At 29.6% G+C, this 21,671-nt stretch overlaps 1 protein-coding gene across 4 annotated transcripts in view; it reads left to right on the forward strand.

The window, feature by feature from the left end:
• Positions 1-3,765: 3,765 nt before the first annotated feature.
• LOC145334301 (uncharacterized) overlaps positions 3,766-21,671 on the forward strand; it is a 45,857-nt gene continuing 27,951 nt past the window's right edge. For 3 of the 4 annotated variants that reach the window (XM_080179700.1, XM_080179702.1, XM_080179701.1), the window contains exons 1-2: positions 3,815-3,954; positions 19,432-19,491. The gene's annotated coding sequence lies outside the window, so the exon portion shown is untranslated. Of the gene's footprint in view, positions 3,955-19,431; positions 19,492-21,671 lie in introns of all 4 variants that reach the window. The other variant, XM_080179703.1, reaches the window with a different exon arrangement.

Below are 21,671 nucleotides of genomic sequence, written 5' to 3' on the forward strand. Positions count from 1 at the left end.
CACCACCCTCAAGTGCCACTGGAGGCTTCTAATGAAGAAGCCGCTAGTATAAAATAGTCGAAATTTTTTTTTGTATGAACCAAAAAAACATTTTTACAAGTGGTCAAATTTGCCTCATTTTTCTCAAGCAATAAATGTTCTTACTTTTAGGTAAAAATTGGCTTAATAGCATGAAAGATAATTTTTTTCCTTTAAAAAAAACTATTTCCTTCAATTAGTATAGAAGTAGAATCACTGAAAGCCATTAATTTTGAAAAATAATGTACATTTAATCACGGATATTTAGGTAAGACAATGGGCAATAAATTTGCATACGTCCCAGATAATGATGATTACTATTAATTTGACTTCTGAAGATTAAAATTATTGTTAAAAAGTTAGGACAATACTAGTTTAGAACCAATCAATTTAAATTTAATAGAGGTTACCAAAAGTTTTGATCCAACGAATTAGATAACGTAGTTATATATCTTTGGGTAATGGAGTAATTTACAACTAATATCCCCTCTCTTCTTGATATTCACGACTTTAAAAGAATAACAGATATGTGCCGACTATAGAAAGACATGCATCAAACAACAGATAAATTGATAATAGTTATTTATCTCATCGTATTATAGACAGCTTTCTGCGGATATTAAAATGAATGATTATAAGATTAAAACTGGTATTAGGTTTAATATTTTTATCTTAATAATCGTGGAAAATAGTCTGTTATACCATGGTATACATGAGTTTTCAGTATGGCTGAGAACCGGTTCTAATCTAACGCATATTAATCGGTTTCGAAGCCATTCTAAAAAAAGACTGACACTCCAACTTTGTATACCTGTAGTGCCTGTCCTTGCTGCTACTAAAAAAGCTAAAAATAAATTTAATTGCTGTTTTTTAAAAACGTCCAACAACTAGACAAAAAAATGTGCGGTAAATGGTTTAAAAAGGGTAACAATGATGCTTTCTTTGTGCAAAATTAAACCAGATGGACAGACAGACTGACTGACATACAGACAGACAAACATAAGAATGGGCTCTATAGGTCAGGAGTAGTCCCTTTGTAGTAGCAAGGCTACCATAGAGTTTACTTTTACAGTTCGTTTGTGTTATTTCTACCATTTCTAAATCAAGGGAGGGGGGGGGGGACATTGGACTGTAAATTACAAAGTTATATAACTTCATTATCTTATTCATACAAACAGACGCATAGACAAACATCATACTTGATCTATTGAGGTATATTAGATGATGGATATTCTTGTTCTTTTTTATTTATTGCTCTAACTAACATATATATAAATATAACTCAGTATAGCCTTATAGGTCAAGTCTGCACAATAGAACAAGGATGTCAACATTCCCGAAAGGAGAGCTCAACGAGTCAACATATCAGCTTAGATCACCTCAAGACAGTAGGAATAACAAACAGCATATTGCGTTAGATGTTAAAGAATATAATACTATTTAAAATACTAGCGGCTTCGCCCCTAGACTCTAGGGGCTTTGCCCCAAGAGGTTTGATCAAACCAATTTTTCGTAGTTTAGATTTAAAAGAAAAATTTTTCTTTGGGGGAGGGATTTTTTGGGGGGATATTCGACTTCACTATTTTAATTTTAGTTTTAAAAAGAAAAAAACAAACAGACAGACAGACAGATAAACAAACATCGTTCTACTTTGTATTATAGATAAACATAGAATCCTTGCTAATATGTTGCAAAAATTGCTTAAAATGCAGGTTACTTAGTACATATCTTTGCAATGCTAATCGTCCCAGAAATCAAAATATAAATTGTTATCGGGTTATGTAAAATAGACGTATGTACGTTCTGCTAATTATGATTTAGTTGACAAAATAGTACATCATCTTTACAAGTAATGTTTAAAACCGACAGAACGATTCAAACATGAACTATCCGTTACGGACGGACTTGCCCTAGATATTGATAAACTTTTAAAAATATGTTGATATACTTTGTTTAATTAGAAATAATTTCATTTTTTATGCATTCGAGATTGAACTATTTAAAAGCATTTTTAAAATTGACTAAAATGTTAGAGCAGAGATTTTCTTGAAATGAAAAACAAGGATGACAACATCCAAAATTACAAAGCAAACGAAGATTAGTAATCATTGAATAACAGAGCTTTTAATATTGAATAATTGACTTGAAATCTGATTTTTGCCATAATGATTCCTAGGGCAACCCGGTACAATAGTTTAAGCTAAGCATCTCTATATTTAACTCCTAAAAATATATTTATGCCCTGAAACAGAATCCTATAATTAAGTAGTTTTGCACAGGTTATATACAATGATGAGTATACCTTTGAATTAATATTCTGTTTTTTAAAGTCTTGAAACTCTACAAGTGGCCATGTTCGTTTGTTCTACCGTTTGATTTCAGAGCTTTGCTTTAATGGATGCTGCCATCCTTGTGGAAATATACATATAAGTAATTGGTTATAATGATACCTTTTAGTATACTCGATATATTTAGGGTATTTACTTTCGTCCATTCATCAATACTTGATGGATATCGTCAGATTTCAATTATATCAAGTTTATGAAGTTCTCTGCTATAGGAAAGCTTTGTATAGGCGCTGGGATGTTTTTATTTATATTTAAGTCTTTGGGATTTTCTACTCTCATACTTCTCTATTTCAATGCACGCTAGATGCTAGGAGCACAGCCACGAGTATGAGTAAAGTATGCCTTTTATTTTGTCTCATTATCTGCCTTTTCTCTTTTTTTTCATCTTGTTTTATTTTCTTTCTGTTCTTCTTTGTATGCCAGTAGTTAAACTGGCAGATTATATCGTAACATTATCATCACAAAACCGATGAACTGAAAATAGTTGCCGAATGTGTACGCAGTTTCCTGAGTGTTTCCTCATCCTAGCTCAATATTTACTACTAGCTAAAAAAAGCTTCAAACTTAACAAAAAAAATCAAAATTAAAAAAATTCAAATTTATAATGTATAATGTATAAATCGTTTATACATTCAAATTTTGATTTGTTTAAGGGAAGTTTGAAGATTTGTAGCTAGTAGTAAATATTGAGCTAGGATGAGGAAACACCCAGGAAACTGCGTACACATTCGGCAACTATTTTCAGTTGATCACAAAACCACAAACGAATAGAGTTTCTCTGTTTGAGGAAATTTTTATAAATAGCTATCAACATGACTAAAACACATCTACTCTGACTAAAATTGTTCATTCCCTCATCTATTACGTCACTTTGGAGCTTTTCTAGGCTGCTGTTAAAATAAAATGTAATTTTCTTTTTAAATGTTTAGGACCATCAAATTTTACTATACTTGCGGATGCGCCCCTATCATATAGCGACCTGTATTTTAAGTGATAAGAAGGAAGCTGTAGTCTAAATACATCTCAACGCTTGAATCTAAAAGGAAATAACCTAAAACTATCTTGGATCTAAAAGAAGCTTCCCTAAAGAAGTCAGTATTTATCTTAATAAGGCTTTAGATCTTACTTCTTAATATAGTAGGAAATTCATCATCGTATACTTATTACTTATATTCCTTTCCCTTCCCCATCCTTTTATTTTTATTTTTTGGAGCATTTTTCTGTTGAAATGAAATAACGCCTCGATATTATACCCCATCTTTCTCCCTTGCCTTACATTTTACGCTAAAGGTGCGTCAACAACCAATCAAATAGATAGATACATTTCTGCGTCAGCCGGGATAGATAGATAGATTAGGCATGGAGATTTGTGCGTCAAAACTGCGTCAGTTGAGACTCAGAAGTTCCCCTGAGTGCAACACACGCTTTCCAACGTGTGGATGTGACGCATTTTTGTACGCTTTTACGCTTTTCCTTCCCCTTTTCTCCTTTGCTCCTTTTATTCCAAAGTGATAAAGTGAATTATAGAGAGAGAAAAAAAGAAGCTTAACAAATATTGGCTTTTTGGTATTTTCTCAACAATTTTCATGTAAGTTTTTATCATTTCACTCGTGTAATTGGGCCTACCAATCGTTTATATTGTTATTTTATTAATATGGGACTGTAACATTAATGGCATCAAAATAGCCTATGTGTTAAATTGTTTACGTATATATCAGGCTGTTAAGGCTTTTAATAATATGTAAGCCATGATCACTTTTATTGATAAAATGCTCGTTTGATCGATTTCTTCAAATCTTATTGTTAAATTAGTATGTACTAAGCTCTTATTTTCAAAATCAAAATCAATAATAAACAAATTATATTCATTTCATTTTATATAATTGAGATAAGTTCTAATTTTCTTTCCTTTAAAGCAATTAGGATTTTTTTTGAAAAGTACCATTTGAGTTTCTTGGCCAGTTATAAAATAAAATACAAATTTAAATCTAAGTTTATTTTTTATGAAACTTGTTATTGCTACGCTAATTATGCACATAACTACCCTTGTTATAAAATATAGACTTTATACAATTCATCTTGTAAGATTTATATCCACTTCTTAAATGAAAAGATATTAATGTGTAAAGTAATAAAATGATTTGATTGTTAAAAGTAATTGAGTAACAATTTACCTTAGATTTATGCTCCCGGCGTTTTTATTTGTTAATAGATACTCTGATATAATTAAAGTGGCGTCGCTCCAAGTCTCCAGGGACCATAAATCTTAACGAAATAGCCTGAATCCTGCCAATAACCAGTATTAGTACTAATTATTTCTTGAAAAATTAATGGGTCCATCCCGTTTTTGATATCTTAATATTAAAGAAATTTGCGAAAGTAGATATAAAACGGGTTAATATTATCTGGCATTAATTAATAAACAAAACAAGAACAAAAACGGTCATAACTTGTAGAGACAGCAATTAATTGTATTAATTTAAAGTAGCTTTGATGCGAAAACTGATTTAAGTCTATGTTATTGATTGTCTTGCAGGGTTTGAGCTTCCCTGCTAGAAGTAAGAGAAAAGCTACTTTGAAAATACGACGAAATCCGCTACTTCATTTTCTTTCATTGTTCCAAAAACTAATATGAAGCTTCCCTGAAAAAAAACTCGTAAATGTAATAAATAAATATTAAGACTTTGTTTTAAAATAAAAGTAACAATATAGTTGAATAATGCCATGACTATTTTTGTATTTAAGAAACATTGAATAAACACTATTAAAAGTAATCTATCGGATAACAAGAAAAACATTAATTTTCATCATTTATTTGTCATTAGTCAACTTGAAAATTACAGTCTTACAAGAAGATTCATTTAAAATATTCAGTTGTAGAAGTCGATTTTATTTGTGTTTTGTTAAGTATTGATTTTGGATTGACTTTAGATAGATTGGAGAAAATTGAAGACTGGATTGAATTTATGTAAAGGATAGATTAATATGAAAAGAATTAAAAATGATACATACATAGATAGGTTAATTGTTTGATAGATAGATGGATAGATTTTAAAATTCATAATTAAAATAGATATAAATAGGTAAATACAGATGGATGACAATATGGATAAATTAGAGTATTACATAAACAGACAGATAGATAGTTGGATAGATGGATGGACTTGAATAGATTCAAGATATTTTTAAAAAGTAAATATGTAGATAAATATACCTATACATATATTTATAATTTTTTTAGGTGGATATTTAGATAGATGTCAAATTATGAATTGGTTCACTAAAATATAGATGGAAGGATAAATAAATTGACAGAAACACAAAAATATGATAAATTAATAATTTTACTAATTAATGACCACCCTGCCATATGTTTAGAATTGTCAGTGTTGCTAGTAGCGAAGCTAGTCTATATTTCCAACTGTCAGTCAATCTGTCTTTTTTTTATAACATTTGTTTATTGGATTATTTTTTTGATAATCGAATGCAATATTTGTAAAAATTCATATTACAAATCAACATTAAGTTAATTTTATTTCTTACCGTTGTTAATTATATAGTAGACGTTAGATTTCTATGTGGAATTAGTGATTTACTCGGCTGCTATTAAAGATATACAGTTGACTTATAAAATTCTATTTTAAATTTCATCTAACGAAAAGCATCAAATCTAAAATTTACTCTGTCTGTCCGTTCGTTGATTTTTTTAAAAATTTTTGTATTCGTAAGAATGTTGTCATCCTTGTTTAAAGATTTATCATTCTACAATCAAAATTTTTACAATTTATATTAGACCAATGACTTCTAAAATTAAAAGGCAATGCAGTGTAGATAAGTAATTTAACTAAATATTTTTTATATTGGTTTCATTAGAATTGCAACCACTTAAAAACCCTAAACTAATTATATCGCAACTAACCTATCTAATGATCATTTTGGTGAAACTTTTTTATTATAAATGACTATACGTGACTTCATCTTAAAATAAAAAAAAGTTTAAAATGTTTATTCGCAATAACCTCTAATATCTCAATTAAAGCAACATTTCTTTGTGCTGAAGCTAATAAAAGAATAAATCTTTATTTATGGATTTTTGTTTCATAACAGATGGACAATTAGTCCCAATTTAAGTAAATTTGTCTAGTAACGAAGCTAATAAACAATTTAAAATGTATGTCTGTCCTTCAGAGGACCACGTTTACTCTTTTTAATCGTCTATGTTTCTATATTTATGTTTTTTTCTTTTTTTTGTACCTAATTTTCCCCGTCTTCATTCTTTTTCTAACTCTCCATATGTTTGACCTTATATTGAAAACTAGCAGTTGCGCTCCTAGTATCTAGGAGCTTTGTGTTTGAAAGAGTAAGGAAAGTAAGAAAATAGACTAAAACCAAACTTATATAATTATATTACCTCGTACCGTTTTAGAAAAATTTTGTTAAAATTTTGGCCCCCAGCCAAAATATGGTTGATTTATGCAAAAAAAACAGAGCTTTAAAAACAGGCCTTTTTGCAGATTTTAAAAACTTTGCAGTGCTTGTACCATCGCAATTTTTGCATTACAGAAAATTTTTTTTGCATGGGTCATTTTTTGGCATAAATTAACCATATTTTGGCTGGGGGCCAAAATTTTAACCAAATTTTTCTAAAACGGGACGGGGTAATATATATATATGAATTAAATAGCCTAAAACCATCCAAGGACCTATTAGAAGCTAATATATGGAAGAAATGAGATTTACATAATTCCTACTCGATAATGGCTGTTGCATTTTTGTGTGTGGATTTCTCCGCCCAATAACTATCATAAATTATTATTTTCAATAGTTTTCATCATCTTATTTAAAATGTTCAAATTCTTATTAAAGGGACTGTGAACGTAAATTTTTCTCATCTTAATATCAAATCTTAACATTACCTCATTCATAATATCTCACAGATAGAGCAAAACGCGCTTTTGTTTGCTTAAAGAACGGCTTTTTCCGACGATTTTTATAAGGTACGGGGAAAGGAAGAAATTTTCCGTATTATATAAAATGTGCATTAAATTGCTTTTTTCTCCCATTATAGCTAAAATTAAACTTTTTCACATAGTTCTAGATTTTTCCTAACAGTTAAGATGACTTTTAACATAATCCTTGCTTTAATCCAATGTATAGTTACTTAGAAATTGATAAAATAAGCAATATTTTTTTTATTGAAAACCAAATACAATAACAAAGCCAGAAACAGGTTTTTTATTAGTATCCAATTAACTTTAAATGGACCATCTCTCGCCCACCTTTAATTACAAATTTGTAAATAATAAAGACGCAATATTTCTTTATAAACAGTCTGATAAAAGTGTAAACTAATTCTCCAAAGTGGGTTATTTATTGTTCAATACAATAAAAAAGGATATTATTATTTTATATAACCTATGAGATTCAACCCTTTGTAGACAGTGAGGTATTTTTTTGGCAATAATACGAATTTAAAATATGTCTTTATTACCTAATTACTACGTTATAAAAAAACGAATTGGCAATTTTATAGCATAAAATAAATCCTTAACAGTAAGTAAATTGTTTCAACTATATATGACAAGTTAAATATCCCTACAAACATTATAAGAAACAAAAACGTTCAGATTTTCCCTGTTTTTTCCTTTTTCCCTCTCAAAATACCATAAAATCAAGGCATTATTTCTGGATATTTTTGTGAATAGGACATTTTTGGTTGATCAGTGTAGTGAAATGTGCTTAGTAAATGTTAAGATTTGATAATCAGATGAGAAATTTTTACGTTCACACTCCCTTTAACACACAAAGCCTCCTTACGTTTATTTTTGTCAAAAAAAAACTAAATAATCTTTTGTAACAAAGATACATAATTTTAAACCTAACAAAGTAAAAAAAAATCCTCCACTTTACAATAAGATTAAATTCATACACAACTAAAAATTCGTGAACATTTATTAAAACGACGTTTACACAATAATCTAAAAATTCATGAGGATTCCTGTTATATTAAGGAATGATTAGAAAGTAAGTATTTTTTATATGATAAAGATGAAGATCTAAAAAAAAATTTTACCACTTTAATATTGTCATCATTGTTTCAACTAGAAATAATTAAGTTGTTTTGTATTTTCTTATATTTTATATGCTGAATTACTGCAACTTAATACGGCACCCACGTGCTGAATAATTAATCCATGCTTCAAATTAATTTAAACCATCCTTATTAGCAAAGCTACTCTTTAATTAAAATTGTCCATCTGTTTGTCCTTTATAAAGTTTTAGGATTCTGTCAGCAGCTATTACCACACCATTTTGGGTCTCTAGGGGCAGTTGGGTTGGGGGAAATCACCCTCCACCCTTTAAGGTTTAAAAAAGAAATGTAAAATATGTTATTATTTTTTATGAGAGGGGAGTTAATCAATAAGGCAAAGTTTGAAGGACTAGACAAAGGCTTCCCAAAAGAATAATTTCCAATGTCAGTGATTCTTTACTTTAGTCAAACAAACAGACACTCATTCAAATACTTACAATTACTTGTATTATAATCTAAAAGCTGCGCCCGAAACATCTAGAGAAAAAATAGCTTATGATTTTCCGAAGACTTAAATTTAAAAAGATTACCTTAAACCATCCTTTCCTAAAATGAAGAATTAAATCGGTTCAATTGTTAGGAAGACCTTAACGGACAAACTTCAAACCTTACTACTTTATATGATAGAATAGTCAAATTTATAGTTTTATTTGAAATTAAGTTAAATTTGTAGTCACTTAAATATTTAAAGAACTTTCAGTACATTTAAAAAATAAGTTCTTTTGCAATTTTGACATTGAATAGGGCAAAGATTTCGAGAAAACAAACAAGAAAAAAAATAGACAAAGATTTTTAAATTCATGATTAATTACTTTAAGCCTGTCATATTAGTAGCTGGTATATTTTTGGAAAAGAAAGAATTTTAGACTAATTTAATTAAGTGCTGAATTTTTTTATCTATAATTTTAAAGAGTAATTTTATATATCCGTGAAAAATGGTTTCTTAGAAAGCATTGTTTGACCAAGAAATTTAGATTTCATGGGCGTTGTCTGTAGTTGGTTTTCATACTTGTTTAAAACCATCCTATAACAGCTGAATTTCACCTAAACAATCATACAACAGCTATGTTTATCAATTATTACAAAGTGTCATAAAGAACAATCTATTGGTCGTTTCAATGACTGCAAGGCAAAAAAGCTGCATAGCATAAATAATGCGAATTCAAAGCTGTTCGTGCAAAACGATTAAATATTTGATTAACAAATTTACTATTTTTACAAACAAATTATGTAAATTTACCTTAATATTTCATATTTGGGAAAAAATCTTTTTTTTATCGTATTTTTCCAATAACAACTTTATAGCATGCAATTTTTTTTATTAAGATGAGGGATTGTCTTAGGAAAAGTTTATAAAAACACTTACCATTTCAATTAATTTTATATAACATAAATTATTTGTTATTATATAATTTACAAGAAGCTAGTAAAAGTGGCTGACTCAGATTATGACGTAAAAAAATTTAACCAATGAGAGGCCAGTATACACTGTAATTGACCAATGGTAAAAATTATAGTGGCCTCTATTTTTTACGTCATAATCTGAGTCAGCCACTTTTACTAGCTTCAATTTACAAGCTAAAATTTCTTTTAACTGCTTTATAGAAAAGCCTTCTGTAAGAGTGGAGTTGGGGTTTAAGTATTGTCTAAGAAATTTTACTTTATTTGGGATAAAACAAGCAAAGATTTATGCAAAGAAACATTCATTTAGAAAACTTTTTTGGGAGAATTTTAGTATCTTTTAACATCAACATTTTTTGCAACAATTTTATAATTTAAATTCTATCTTATTTAGAATTGTAAAATTCCCATTTAAAAGTCATAGATCACAAAAAGCACAGGGAAACGTTTTAGAAAATAAATTGTATGTTTTAAAAGTAAAAGAGTTTTTTGCGGTTTTCCTCAAATTGTCTAGCGAGCACAGAAACCAGAGTGTTTGTGTTCCATAATTGGTTAGGTTATATTGGGTACAGGGTGGCTCCGCAGGGTTAAGCATAAAAAACTATCCAACCCTGTAAGGGATTATAAAAAAAATAGGGGTGGAGTAGGGGCTTTACTATGCTTGCTGGGCGCTTTGAGGGAAAGCACTTTTATTGATGAATGTAAGATCCCCGTATGGCTTGAGCCATTCAAGTCAGAAAAATAAAGCATGAGAACTACTGTGGCCATTATTTTCAAATCATTTTCTCTATGAACGTTTTTAGCTCATACAAAATTATTTTTTTCTCGTATACTTTTCCCTTTCACACAAAAAGGGCGTGTTCTACATCCCCTTCTTATCTCTCCGTCCATCTAATACAAAAAAATCAATAGCAAAAAAAGAGGGGATGAAGAAATTTTGCAAGAAGTCATTGTTAACACCTTAATTTTGCGGCTCAAAAGAGAAAAAAATGGTTAGTTCTAGAGAAGCCGTTGACGTTTAAAGTTGCCATTTTAATACTATTTTTTATTGTTAGTGAAAAAGTGCATTTTAAATTCTTAGAAATTCAAAGTAGGGGTTTAATAATAAAACAGGAATAATAAATCCACGAAAATTAAATCTGTGTTCTATTAATTTATACCCAATTCTAAGTTTAAGAACCCACCCTTGTTCTTAAAAGATTAGAAATATGGACACTTCATTATATTCACTAGAAAACTAATTTAAAGTATAAAATACAATATATATTTCATTTTAACTACAGTTAGTCTTAAACCCATATTCTGTTTGGAAGGAATAAAGTATTCTAAAAAATAAACAGCAAGAATTAGAGAAAATGATTGGAAGGAGAAACAGGCAAAGTAAATTAAGAAGTAGATGTTCTTTTGTTAGAGGATTTGAACTGGAAATTTCATTATATGTCCATTTCAGATATACGAACATATTTCAATATACAATTGTTTTATAGAGTAGAAGCATAAAAATCATGAAATTCACAAGACTAGCAGCCGAGAAAATAATATTTTTCAGTAAATGGGGAGACAGACATACGGATATATAAAATTATATAGCAGCTTGGCTATTAATCTTGTCTCTAACCCTGGACTGAACCTAACCTTATCTACCCCCAATCCCCCCGACCCACCCCCCTTAGCTGCTAAACTAGCGACAATTATTGTAATTATAAATGCAAATGGCATTCATTATTCTTCTAAAATTTTCTAACAAAACTACAAAAAACTGCCTGTGAAAAATTTTAATTAAAAACTAGAAAATATTTTTACATTAGGGGGAAGGGGGATAATCTATGATGGGTTAATGCACCCTTCCCCAAAATAGATAAAAAATTCCTTTGGCGATTATCTGAAACAGAAAAAAGATCCTTATCGGTCCAGCGATTAGCGAGATCTTTTGGTATCTTACAAATTGTGTTAAAAGTTAGTTTATTCCTTTAGCAACAAAAAATAAAATCTAATTTAAATTTTGCATAGATATGTGTTAAATTTTGCTGAATTGTAAGAAGTTTCATTGATTATTCTTCTGTCATAGGCTTAATTACTCCGCAGGCATCAACTGTCAAAACAGGGATACAGGATTTGAGGTGCAGATCTTGTAGAAATTTTGCAATTTTGTCAGTATAGAGTACAATGTTTAGATTTATTGGATGATTCAATGGTTTATGAAGATATAAATAGATTGATTGATAGATGAATAGAAAGATTGTTAAATGAATTCAAAAGTATATATGGATGATTAAATGTTATATATATAGATGGATAGATGGGTAGATTAATAGATAGATTTATGAATAGATAAAAGTGAAAGATTTATGAATAGATAAATAGATAGATTTATGAATAGATAAATAGATAGATTTATAAATAGATAGATTTATGAATAGATAAGTAGATGGATTTATGAATAGATAAATAGATAGATTTATGAATAGATAAATAGATAGATTTATGAATAGATAAATAGATAGATTTATGAATAGATAAATAGAAAGATTTATGAATGGATAAATAGATAGATTTATGAATAGATAAATGGATGGTTGATTGATAGATGGCCGGTTGAATGTATGATTGTATAGCTGGATCGATAGATGAATGGACGGATGGATAATTGGGTGTTTAGATGGATGATCGGATGGATGAATAAGTATTAGAAAAATTTGAGAATAAATTAATGGACAGATAGATAATTTTTATTAAACAACGTATAATTATTTTTAAAGTTTGTAATATAAGGAAATGATGTAAAGGCTACATCATAAGGACATGAAAGCTACATCAAAGCAAGAGACTTTCATACATACAGACAAGAATCATAGAATAGCTTTACCACTAAAACTACATAATGGATGATTAAAGGGTTAATGGATTTAAAGCAGGCGAACAAAATTAAACAGAGAAGACAAAGATTTTGCCAAATAGGGTTAATTGTTTATGGTTATTATACATTATGGGCTGACATAAGCCAAGCTATAATATGGGTTAAGCATGGATATTAGAGTAGGTTGAGAATTAGAAACCCTTCTGGGTTTTCGGGTATAGTTCTTTTGCGGCAACGTCCCTTAAGGGGCGATTCGTCGTATTTTGAAAATGGCTTTTGATAGGTTATTTTATGTTATATTGGGTTAGGTGATTGACCCGAAGGGTTAGTCAATTGGCCCCTTGGGGCCTAAAAATAGGAGAAAAGTTACTGTGAAAATACGAAGAAAAGAAGGGGTTTATACCCCCAAAATCTTTTGGCGAACTTAGTTCTTAAAATTAGATAGAATTGGGGACATTTAACACCCTCAATAAGTGTTTTATACCTCAAAAGGAGTTTTAGCAAAGTAACCCCCCCCCCTAATGTAAATTTAGTCCCCTTGAAAAATCTTAGAGGGGGAAAAGGGAAAGTTTACCCCCTAAAATAGAATCAACCCTGCTATTGAGATTTCTTACCACCCCCCCTCCCCTAAACAAAAAAGGTTGGACGATTTCTTTACTTGACTGATACAAAATTTTCAAATACCTTATTAGATCAGTCTATTCATTTATTGTCTAATGTAAACTGAAGAAATGGCATTTATGTAGTAAGACAATGCCCAATCGTGATAAGTACACACCCACATTGTGGTGTACATCCACTTCCGCACATTAACAAATCAGAGCAAGTAATTACATCAGCACTAACTATCCTTCTTTACATTATTTCCAGCATTAAATCATCCGGCGCTTTCTCATAGCACTTTGTAGAATACTTATAGCCCCCTGATTAAAAAAAATATTAGAAATAATTAAATAAAATAAAAATATGGTGTGGGATTGATAGTTTTTCCTTTGTTTATTTATTTTTTATTACTTTAGGTCGAGTTAGGATAGATTATTTTAGGTTCTTGGTAGGCCTAGATGAAAAACACCTACCCCCTTATTTTTAATTTATTTAAAGATAAGGGGTCCCAGTGCTCAACACTCACTTTGTGTGAAATCACACCAACAATCCCTTTTATTTATATTTTAAAATATGCGTCTGTTTTGAAACATGGAACAATATGCGGATTTGAATGTACACGCTCATAAAGCTCATGAAACTTAATATCAATTTTTTTTCTCTAAAAGAATATTTTCCAGAATAATGAAGTTTTGTGTGTATGTTATTGTACTGTAAAGTATAATAAACGGCTTATGGCTATCTAATGTATCTATAAATTTTGTTAAAGATTATTGTCGGTCCATCCTAGACAGGTTTAAGGCTGTTTTTCAGTGTTTTTATATCATATAATTGTTCTGTAGAATATTTTTCTTCATCTTTGTTCATGTTTAATAAATGATATAAAATAGCTCATATAAAAAGCTATCTAGAAACCTCGTTATATCTTTTCCAGTTTGGCTTCGAAACTGATTAGAACCGGTTCTCAGCCATACGAAAAAATCATGTATAGCATTGTATTACAGACAATTTTCAACGAATCTTAAAATAGAAATCTTAAAATTAATACCAGTTTTGTCAGCCGGGCCTTCGGCACCTCAGACCCCAAAAAACTGGTATTATTCTTTTAATTCTTCATTTTAATATCCGCAGAAAGCTGTCTATAATACGATTCGACAAATAACTAATCTTTCTTTAATATTTTTACATTTTTGATAGCAATGGTTTACTGAATTTTTAAGTATTGTAATTCGATTGATATGAAATGGGACATCTATTGTTTAATTGTCATATCCTGGCGGTCACATGATGCTAGCAAACCTAGTTATGTCATCCAGTCAATTATGTAATTAAAGAAATTAAAGCTTACTTAAATTTTCAGTATTTTTGCATTGAATTTAGTGTTCCCTGTTTTCTTATTTAGAAACAATATATAAACATTGCATTGTTTAGTATAAAAGTACATATAAGGCATTGTAGGTTGTATTTATGACAATTTTATCCTTGTCATATGTCAAAAAGCGTACACTTTACAAGGTAATAAAGGGGGGGGGGGAGTTGGTGCATTCTTAATAAACAAGCAAGAAAGATTATGTTCAAAGATGTATTTATTAAAGAATTATTTAATTAAGGTTACAGTTGTAAAAATTGGAGGGTTTTTAATTTTATTTGTCAATTTTCTTTTTTTAATTTTAGCTCGATCTTTTTTTCCAGAAATTTTACAAACTATTATTTTTACATGTAGGCCATAGAGTTACAAGACTACCAAACCTTGAGTATAAAGAGTAGCTGCAATACTAACTGCAATCTAACTGTTTTTATGTATGTAAATCCAGTAAGATCTCGTAAACAGGTGGAATTAGCCTTCAACAATTTTCATGGGTAAATTCTATGCTATAAGAAATATGAATCCTTAAATCTAGGTGCACAGCCAGCCACAACTGGTTATAATAAAATGATGATGTTTAATTTTATCTAGCTGTCTTAATACCAAAAATGGTTGACAATTGTCTTACACAGCATCACTTAAACATGAGGATCAAATACGTTTAGTGACTTAAACAATGATTTTTATTGATTGGTTAAAATGTTTGACCAACCAAGTTAATAAAATACCCAAAGCTAACGAACAACGTGATTAAAAAAACTTTGGGTACTGATAAAATTTGCAGTGCAATGAAAATACTGATATTCAACACTATTTATGGTTAGTAACCTGTCAAAACTTTTAGCATTTTGACCATATTTAATTTGAATGGGTATGTATATAAAAACTCCTAACCAACTTAGTTGGTTAATAATTTTAAACTCCAACCCCCCTCCCCCTCCCACCCTCTTAAAAGATGTTTAACAGTTTTGATTTTATATTTATGAAGTGCTGTCAAAAATCATTAGAATAATGAGACTATGAGCTTCGCGCACCCCTTGATATAATCCTGTGCACGCTCTTGGTTTACAAAACATATTTGATCCCCAGAGGATTATAGTTCAAGTAAACAAAAATATCATTCTACAAAATTAGAAAATCATTTCCTACATTCCCTAACTTACTTGGATGGTGACACTTATTATCAAAATAGATTAAAACCTTACCAAGACTTGTAAGAAGATTTATTGTTAAAAGGAGAACCAAAAAAGTTAAATGGTTAGCGATATATTTGTTACATACAGACACAAAGACATCCTACATTATTTATAGGAAAATTGCTATTTGTCCTTTTTTTCTATTTCTTCCGTTATATCTAAAATTCTTTTGGAACTTCATTTTATAAAAATGTTTCTAATGATTCTATTTTGATCCTTAAGATGGTAGTAAAAAAATAGAATTCAATGCATTTTCTTAAAACAAGAACGATCACGCTTTAAGTAAATTAATAGAGAGCGAGTATTGAATTAAGGTTAAAAGTAAAAAAGTTTTTTATTAGGTTTATTTATAAAACTAGAAAAATATGATTAATTCACACCCTAACAAAAATGGTATATTATCAAAATAATATTTACGTCGACAATTTAGCTTTAGTAAATAATTTCCATCTACAAATAGACATTATATTGTAACTACAAACTTTATTTTTATATAGATTTATAGGCGGTTTTTTTAACCCCCTCCAAACTCATACTCCCCTGACAAATGTCTGTTCACGCACCCCTGTAGGTATAACTAATATCAGTAAAATATATATACTTATTCTAAACGTTATTCTAACAATATGTAGTTCAATCTACTTGTTTCGTTCCTTTAATTAAACTTTTTATGTGATAATTACAAAATGTACATGTATACATTTTTAATTAAGTGCTTTAATTGTTTCTAAAAGGCAGAGATGATCTTAAATGCCAATTTCTTTATTTAATCTAATTTTACAGCGATTCGACTGCGGCTATGATAATTTTTAATAATTTGTAAATTAAATTGTTCATAAATAGCAAGCAACAATCTAAACGGCTTCGGCTGTCGAATACCTGTTTTTATTGACAGGGGAATAGTTTCATGAATTTAAAGAAAATTTTAAATTTTCTAAATATAATCTTAAACCAGGATGGCATTATTCAGAAGTAGCGAAGCTGATAAATATTAAAGTAAGAAGAACAAACAAGAAGATGGAAGGAATCTTCACCCAAAATTTAAGCAGTCTATCTTGCATAACAACTGAGAAAATTATGTCTCCCCCTGTAGGTGTTTATCAGGCATTTAAAATTTAAAAGAGTTGCTTCGCTATTTTTGAATTATAAGAACCAAAAAAGTTTTCAATTTACTTAGGACATTTGGATGCTTTAGTATATAATTAAAATGAAATTTAAATCAATTACAAATTGACAGAATAAAACTAAAAGTATTATCGACTGCCAAGCCTAAACCTACTAATGCAGAGCCGTAACAAAAGTAATTGAAAATAATTTCTAAAGAAGAAGGGAAAAACAAAAGAACATTTCGATAATGATAAACTCTTTGTTCTTTAGGATAGGGATAATTGTTCTAAAACAAGGATGACAACATCCATAAAAGCGAAGCTCTGAAACGGTAGGACAAACGGACATTAACACTTGTATAATGTCAGAACTGAATAATCAGAATGCGAATGTATAAGAGTCAAAGCAAAATTGTAAGTAAATTTGTTGAAAAACTGCTTGATACAGGATAATGATTATGGACATACTTACATTTTTTAGGACTTGATTATAGAGTTGCTTCGCTTATAATATTGTACTTTGTTGTTCCAGGAATCAGTATACCAAAAATCAGACCAATCGGATAATTAGGTCACATACAAATTTGTTGTTAAAAATGTAAAAAAATCAACATGTTTAAAATGGACGTACGGACATTCTGGTAATGATTATAGAGTGCTACGCTTTCTAACTCGTACCTAACTATTACAGGAATCACCATGCAAACTTTGAAATCGATAGGACAATTCTAACATGCCTAAATTAACGAAAAAAAACTATTTAAAAAAGTAAAAAAATCAACATGTTTAAAATGGACGTACGTACATTTTGGTAATGATTATAGAGTTGCTACGCTTTCTAAATCGTACCTAACTACTAAAGGAAGCACCATGCAAAATTTGAAATCGATAGGACAATTCTAACATGTCTAAATTAACGAAAAAAGCTATCCGTGACGGACGGACGGACGTACGGACGGACGGACGTACGGACGGACGGACCGACCCTAATTATAGAAAAGCTTCGCTTTTAAAAAGACAATTTTGTTTATATGCAGAAAAGCATTAAAAGTTTGAATAAAAAACCTTAAAGTAAAATAAAATTAAAAATACTTTTAGTTAATAGAGGCTTTATAATATTACCAGCGGATAAGCCTCTAGGCGTATTAAACTGAAAGGAAGAAAGTTGACCACACCCCCATTTTCAATTTGAGTTTTAAGAAGAAATGATTTTTTTCGGGGGGGGGGGGGGCATCTTTCTTTTGTGAGGGTGAAGATATCCTCCTCCAAAATAGTTAAAACAATTCCTCTCGCTATAAAAAGCTTTACTTTAAAGGAGAACCATATATCGGTGCAGCAGTTAGCAAGATCCTTCGCTACAGACAAAAAAGCTTATTACTTTATGTAATAACTAGCGGCTTCGCCCCTAGCCTCTAGGGGCTTTGCCCCAAAAGGTTTGATCAACCTAATTTTTCGTATTTTAGATTTAAAAAGAAAAAGTAAAAATTTTTTTTTTTTTTTGGGGGGGGTATTTTTCATTTTTTGGGGGGGTTGGGGGTGTCCCACCCCCCAAGAAAATAGCTTAAAACCATCACAGGACCAGTAGGTATATTCCCTGAAGAGTAGAGCCCAATCGGTTCAGTGGTTACTGAGATCTTAAGCTTCAGACGGACAGACAGACGGACAGACGGACAGACGGACAGACAGACGGACAGACATCGTTCTACTTTGTATTATAGATGTAATAGGATGGAGTAATAAGTAAGTCTAAAAATTTTCATTATGCTTGAAAATGTAAATTTTCTCATTCATTTCACAGTCCCTGTGCAATAGTTATTCAATGTGGTGATTATCTATTTCATTTCAATCCCAAAATAATAAATCAGAAGATAATTTGTCAGATTTTTACGTTGACATTATGACCAACAGTAACCCTTATCATTAAATATATGTTTTTTTCTATACAAGAATCAATATTACTAAAGAATAAGTTTCACATATGATAACAGCATATTTTTTACGCTAATACAAAAACACTTATTATTTTTTTACCTCAGAAAAAGCCCGGGGGTAAATTGAAATAAATTACAAAAGGCTTTCTTGCTTATACAGATGTTAACTTGGTTTTGGTTAAATTTTACATCTCAACTTAGGGAGGGAGATTGCAATAGCAATAAAATTACTATGTGACTATTTCTTTCTGCAATATTCAATCTTATTAGCTTTTTAGCATCCCTTCTCTTAAAGGCAAGCCATGTTAATGCGTTCCACCTATTTTTAGGCTAAAAGCATTCCACATCATGTTATTGATATATCTCTATTTGATAGTTGCAGTCGTTACCAGTTTGAACGCCTTTGTTATGTCGCGATGTGGTTCGAACCCGACACCACCAAGACAATAAGCGAGCAATATATGAAATATCATGATATTTTTCAACTATTATTAACAAATCTAATCTCTTTCAGATAAGTTCAATGTCTACTGTGGTGGTTTAAGAGTTTAAGTAAATCTTCAAAATATTAAAGGTAAGAGGGATGTTCTTAGATGCGGATCTACTTTATAAATAAGGTTTGAAATAACAGTCGTTTCTTTAACATAACTTTCATTCTTACAGTCTGATACAGAAGAACAATGAATTTTGTCCAATACTAAATTTATGAGCAGATTTGTTTCAGCTGTTTACTAGATCTTACTGAGCATTTAGAAAATTTATAAATACTTCTTTTCAATATTAACAATAAGATTTTCAGGGAGAGAGAGGATATTGGATAATAAAATTTTTTTAAAAGTTTTGTAATCTTGAGAACTTTTATTACATTGATTGTTTGGAAAATCTAGATGTCCAAACTTTTCTACCAACATAATTTAAAGAAAGGGAAATTTTGTTTTATTATGATAAGAAATAAATCGATTTTATTGTCTTATCCCTTATGATCCCTGTAAATATTTGCTAAAATGTAAATCTAAAATATCTCCTAACAAAAAAATGACAATATTATCAACATCTTTTTCAAGACATCTTTTTGTTTTGACTTCTATGACATTTAAACATAACTTTGTTTCTCAACTAAACGCTTTTTACCTTGGATAAAGTAATTGAAAATGGTTGTAAAAACGCATATCTGGCAGCTTTTTACATTATACTCAATAGTCCAAGGATGACAAAATATAACTTTGAACTAAATATTGGTGACAAAATAACAAAAAAAAATAACATATTTATTAAAAATTAACGCATGGATTTTAGGGTAATGGTTTCACAATCAAAATTGTACCTCATTGCTACAGGAATTATAATGCAAGATAAAATTAATAAAGCACTTATAAATTATTCGAAATTCATCAAAGTAAAATTATTTTTTAACATGAAATAATAAAGATATGTATTCCTTTTTTCCTTGTTTCAACCAAAGAAGATTTAAGACACAGATAGCCGTAACTGAAGAAAGAAGTAAATTCTTTTTAGCGCTTCGGATTCTTTTGTACGCGAAGACCTTTTTTAAAAACACTGCTTTTTGTTGGTTACCAAATGTTAAACACTTAATTTGCCATTTCTATTCATATATTACATTGGTAAGAATGTTTTTATTGACTAAGCTACTTTATGATTAGAAATAATTCTGTCTGAAACGTTTTGGTGAGTTTCTCGGCTTCTATTTACAATAGACTGCTGATTTTTGTCCGTCGGTCTGTCTGTATTGCTCTAGAGAACAACAATTTGAAGTGGATTAATTTTCTGTTTTTTTTCCTCTACCATCAAGAGTTTCTGTATTCGAAATTAAAAAAAAAGGATCAGAAAAAAAGCCTGAAACAAAGAAAACATTACAATTTATTATAAATGGACTATAGGCTACGCCGCCTCTATAGAACATTAGGACACATAATAAGCTTCTCTGTAAAAGATAGCATCAAGATCTAAAGACACACAGACAGACATCCTGCTTATTTTTATAAGTATTAAAAAAATGAACTTGAATATTGAAATCCACCAACAAATAAAGTACAGATCACGCGTTTAAGAATCGACAGTTATAGAGAAGCTGCGCCAATAAAAAATATTTTTGTTTTCCATCTGTTTGAAAAACCCATAAGCTGTAATAATCAGATATTTTATTGCTCAGAGCAATTAAATCAAGCTTTACAGTAAATTAGATAAAAACAGTTTTACTAGCGAAGCTTCTCAGTGCAATGTATCAAACAATATAAAAAAAGAATTAGGTTAGAGAACTTTTAAGGCTTTTATTAAAATTTAACAGCAAGTAAAATATGAACATGATAAAAAAACCAATAAAAACTTTAAAAAATATTATTTTATTAAAAATGTTTATGGATAAAATTTTTTTTTATTTATAACTGTATAAATAATTAACTAATAATTAGCATTTCATTAACAATTTTACTGACAATAATTTGTATTTTATTCAATGTTTGTTTGAAAGTTTGATTATATAAAAACTTCTAAAATGCTAATTTCTCAAAGAATAGTAATTGCGGTTCAATAGGAAATAGACATCTAAAAAATAAAAAAATTAAACACGCATTACATGATTAAAATGAGCCAATATTCATTTTGTACATTTTTGTTGCTTATATGGCTAACTATAATTACAATTATAAATTAAAGTGTTTCTGTACAAAACTTTAAAAGGCTGATAACATTCATAAAAGCGAAGCTCAACCAATAAGACGGACAAACAACACATTA

Source organism: Acartia tonsa, chromosome 12 (assembly GCF_053477335.1).
Source record: "Acartia tonsa isolate MP-2025a chromosome 12, ASM5347733v1, whole genome shotgun sequence".
Taxonomy (NCBI): Eukaryota; Metazoa; Arthropoda; class Copepoda; order Calanoida; family Acartiidae; genus Acartia; species Acartia tonsa.